General features: G+C 52.6%; 1 non-coding gene across 1 annotated transcript in view; it reads right to left on the bottom strand.

Annotated features, from left to right (window-relative positions):
- LOC126118122 (small subunit ribosomal RNA) overlaps positions 1–357 on the bottom strand; it is a 1,909-nt gene extending 1,552 nt beyond the window's left edge. Inside the window, exon 1 of the ribosomal RNA XR_007525579.1 lies at positions 1–357. This exon is cut by the window's left edge and continues 1,552 nt beyond it. This is a non-coding gene — a ribosomal RNA (small subunit ribosomal RNA).
- Between the last annotated feature and the right edge of the window lie 4,643 nt (positions 358–5,000).

Raw genomic sequence — 5,000 nt, 5'->3', positions numbered from 1 at the left:
AGGCGCAGAACCTACCATCGACAGTTGATAAGGCAGACATTTGAAAGATGCGTCGCCGGTACGAGGACCGTGCGATCAGCCCAAAGTTATTCAGAGTCACCAAGGCAAACGGACCGGACGAGCCGACCGATTGGTTTTGATCTAATAAAAGCGTCCCTTCCATCTCTGGTCGGGACTCTGTTTGCATGTATTAGCTCTAGAATTACCACAGTTATCCAAGTAACGTGGGTACGATCTAAGGAACCATAACTGATTTAATGAGCCATTCGCGGTTTCACCTTAATGCGGCTTGTACTGAGACATGCATGGCTTAATCTTTGAGACAAGCATATGACTACTGGCAGGATCAACCAGGGAGCTGCGTCAACTAGAGCTGAGCAGCCGGCCGCCCGGGAGTGTGTCCCAGGGGCCCGCGCGAACACGCAAGCGTCCGCTCAATTATTCTGCAAACAGGAGGAGGCTGAGCTCCCCTGCACAATACACCTCGAAACCCTCTCAGGTCCCGGCGGCGCGCAGCGCCGTCCTAAGTACTTGGTCGGGTTCGAGAGAGGCGCAATCGCCCGGAGTTAGGCGAGTAGACGCTTTAGGTGCGACCACCCGTGCTCCCAACTGAGCTTGCCGCTGCCGACAGAGGCCCGGGAGCGTGCTGTCGTGGCATTGCCGGCGGGAGACAACACGCGCCACCTACGGTGACCGGCAGCTCCAACGCCAGCGCCACAGAAGGGCAAAGGCCCCACGTGGGTGCCGAAGCGAACTCTCCCAGCACAGCGCACGTGCCAACACGTCTGCACAACTGCGATACAAACCACCAGCGAGAACCGCTGGGGCGACCGAGCAGCAGACGGCGTCGCGGCGCCGAGTGCCGGGCGGCGGCGCATCCTCAACGCACACAGTCCTCAGTCGGACCAGCACACTGCAGATGTCCACCGCGCTTCGCACCGGGCCCGCGAGGACCCACTTTGGCCGCCCGGCGCCGCGCGCAGGGTGCCCCGGCGCGCAGCTGCGCCGCCTGCCGCGTCCGTCGGCCGGCGCGCCTGCCACTGGGCGCCCCCACCAGCCGGCTGTAGCGCGTGCGCCCACGCACCGCGCGGCCAGCACGCCGGGCGGCCCCCCCTCACCGGCCGGGGACGGTCCCACCCAGCCACCGCCGCGTATCGCTTCACACACAGATTTGCCCTTACTGATTTACCTCCAGCAACAACAACCGCACCACAATGGGTTTACCAGTTGTTCATTTGCGTAACGTCACCAGCAAACGTAGACGTCCATCCCAGTTTGCAAATGCAACGATTATTGCATACCTGTCTGTTAGGTGTCACGACACACTACGTCTGCCCACATACACGCAACAAAATGTGCACGACTAGAGAACACGTGGGAGGTGGCCCCCTACGTATGCGATGTCCATTACGAGACCGACTGTCAACCAGCATCTGTACCATGTCGCAGATGTGGAACGCGGTGCACCATGCTATCACACTGTGTGAGAAGAGACGACTACGTTTGAATACACGCGCCACTACATCAACAGACGGCTCATGCTGATCGCCATCCAGGGCGTCCGTTAATCCCACACGTCTCTATGGCGTACCACACTGCAATGTAGCTGTTATGGGGAGACGGCACGTGGCTGAGTGCACAACATTTGGACCGTATGGTTCGCTGTTGTTGGGCGCAGTCGTTGTACGGTCACACATGTGCCACAGCGTATCATGCAGTACATACGGACCTATGTGCAGTACAATGTGAGGGTTAAGCTTACGACATCAGCGGACAGTGGACACAGGCCGTACCACGACGTAGACTGAGCGCTTCGACATGCGAATGCCAGTGAACAGCTGCGAAGGGCATTGAACACGCAAGCACCTGAACGACCAGCGTGCGAAGGCAGGGGGGAGGGTGGGGGCGATGTACATCCTGCAGTCGTCCACATTACAGTGTACAGCGGGAGCATGTAAAAAGTAAGCAACACTTGCGAAGTGTTGAACATGAAACGATACACAAGAGGGTGGGCGGTGCGAGTAGCGAACTATATTCAGAGGGTTGTGGTTAGACAACACTGGATTAATGTAACGTGTCATATGCCAATTACAGAGCAGGTTAAGGCACAACTTGGGTTAGGTTAAGGCACAACGTGGGTTAGGTTAAGGCACAACTTGGGTTAGGTTAAGGCACAACGTGGGTTAGGTTAAGGCACAACGTGGGTTAGGTTAAGGCACAACGTGGGTTAGGTTAAGGCACAACGTGGGTTAGGTTAAGGCACAACGTGGGTTAGGTTAAGGCACAACGTGGGTTAGGTTAAGGCACAACGTGGGTTAGGTTAAGGCACAACGTGGGTTAGGTTAAGGCACAACGTGGGTTAGGTTAAGGCACAACGTGGGTTAGGTTAAGGCACAACGTGGGTTAGGTTAAGGCACAACGTGGGTTAGGTTAAGGCACAACGTGGGTTAGGTTAAGGCACAACGTGGGTTAGGTTAAGGCACAACGTGGGTTAGGTTAAGGCACAACTTGGGTTAGGTTAAGGCACAACTTGGGTTAGGTTAAGGCACAACTTGGGTTAGGTTAAGGCACAACTTGGGTTAGGTTAAGGCACAACTTGGGTTAGGTTAAGGCACAACTTGGGTTAGGTTAAGGCACAACTTGGGTTAGGTTAAGGCACAACTTGGGTTAGGTTAAGGCACAACTTGGGTTAGGTTAAGGCACAACGTGGGTTAGGTTAAGGCACAACGTGGGTTAGGTTAAGGCACAACGTGGGTTAGGTTAAGGCACAACGTGGGTTAGGTTAAGGCACAACGTGGGTTAGGTTAAGGCACAACGTGGGTTAGGTTAAGGCACAACGTGGGTTAGGTTAAGGCACAACGTGGGTTAGGTTAAGGCACAACGTGGGTTAGGTTAAGGCACAACGTGGGTTAGGTTAAGGCACAACGTGGGTTAGGTTAAGGCACAACGTGGGTTAGGTTAAGGCACAACGTGGGTTAGGTTAAGGCACAACGTGGGTTAGGTTAAGGCACAACGTGGGTTAGGTTAAGGCACAACGTGGGTTAGGTTAAGGCACAACGTGGGTTAGGTTAAGGCACAACGTGGGTTAGGTTAAGGCACAACTTGGGTTAGGTTAAGGCACAACGTGGGTTAGGTTAAGGCACAACTTGGGTTAGGTTAAGGCACAACTTGGGTTAGGTTAAGGCACAACTTGGGTTAGGTTAAGGCACAACTTGGGTTAGGTTAAGGCACAACTTGGGTTAGGTTAAGGCACAACTTGGGTTAGGTTAAGGCACAACTTGGGTTAGGTTAAGGCACAACTTGGGTTAGGTTAAGGCACAACTTGGGTTAGGTTAAGGCACAACGTGGGTTAGGTTAAGGCACAACGTGGGTTATGTTAAGGCACAACGTGGGTTAGGTTAAGGCACAACGTGGGTTAGGTTAAGGCACAACGTGGGTTAGGTTAAGGCACAACGTGGGTTAGGTTAAGGCACAACGTGGGTTAGGTTAAGGCACAACGTGGGTTAGGTTAAGGCACAACGTGGGTTAGGTTAAGGCACAACGTGGGTTAGGTTAAGGCACAACGTGGGTTAGGTTAAGGCACAACGTGGGTTAGGTTAAGGCACAACGTGGGTTAGGTTAAGGCACAACGTGGGTTAGGTTAAGGCACAACGTGGGTTAGGTTAAGGTAGAAATTGCGTTACATTGCGGTACAAATTGCGTTACATTGCGGTACAAATTGCGTTACATTGCGGTACAAATTGCGTTACATTGCGGTACAAATTGCGTTACATTGCGGTACAAATTGCGTTACATTGCGGTACAAATTGCGTTACATTGCGGTACAAATTGCGTTACATTGCGGTACAAATTGCGTTACATTGCGGTACAAATTGCGTTACATTGCGGTACAAATTGCGTTACATTGCGGTACAAATTGCGTTACATTGCGGTACAAATTGCGTTACATTGCGGTACAGATTGCGTTACATTGCGGTACACATTGCGTTACACATTGCGGTACACATTGCGTTACACATTGCGGTACACATTGCGTTACACATTGCGGTACACATTGCGGTACACATTGCGTTACACATTGCGTTACACATTGCGGTACACATTGCGGTACATTGCGGTACACATTGCGGTACATTGCGGTACACATTGCGTTACATTGCGGTACACATTGCGTTACATTGCGGTACACATTGCGTTACATTGCGGTACAAATTGCGTTACGAATTTGGTTAAGTTAAGGTGCAAAATGGGTTAGGTTAAGGTGCGAAATGGGTTGGATTACAGTACACAACGTGGTAAGAGAGTGTGTTGGGGGGGGGGGGGGGCCGAGGTTCGTTGGTAGTGATCATTGTAAGTGAATGTCTGAGGCAGCTTCAGTATGTCACAGCAGTTATGTCTCGTCAGGATGCGCTTTTCGCTCGTGACTGGAGGCGCGCCGCGTCTGTGGTTGCGGCAAGGGAGCGGCAGACCTGTGTGATTCATTCCTGCCATTGTTTCTGTGCCGTAACAGGAGGCAGTGTGGTGGTGTTGGGTGCACCCCTGTGTAGGACATGTGTGGGTGTTGGTGGCTTATCTGAGCAATTGTGGATGTCGGACGGGTGGGATATTCTATTTTAGAATTGGACCCCCTGGTGTGGTTATCATAGTGTGGATGGTGTACTGTGGCGGAGAGGATGCACCGGACGTTGGTCCATGCTGGTGCTTACATATTGTATCTGTGTCTGTTACAGGCAGAGAGTAATGTGTGATAGAGTGTCTCGCTGATGTGTGGTTCATATTGTGTGCACAGACTTACAGCATGTATAGGGACAGCGGGAATTTGGCATATTGGATATAACTCTTCGTGAAACGCAAGATATAGGGGTGGATTGCAACGTACGAGTGCGGGAAGAGTCCGCCGTTCATCCGCTGGAGTTGCGATTTCGGCGGTTGGGGTGGGGCACGTGCGGGTGCGGGTGGAGTGATTGTCGGTTGACTACTTCGTGCGACGCAGGCACTGG

The sequence above is a fragment of the Schistocerca cancellata genome, unplaced genomic scaffold, assembly GCF_023864275.1.
Source record: "Schistocerca cancellata isolate TAMUIC-IGC-003103 unplaced genomic scaffold, iqSchCanc2.1 HiC_scaffold_334, whole genome shotgun sequence".
Classification (NCBI taxonomy): Eukaryota; Metazoa; Arthropoda; class Insecta; order Orthoptera; family Acrididae; genus Schistocerca; species Schistocerca cancellata.
This window is presented reverse-complemented; position numbering and strand designations above follow the sequence as displayed.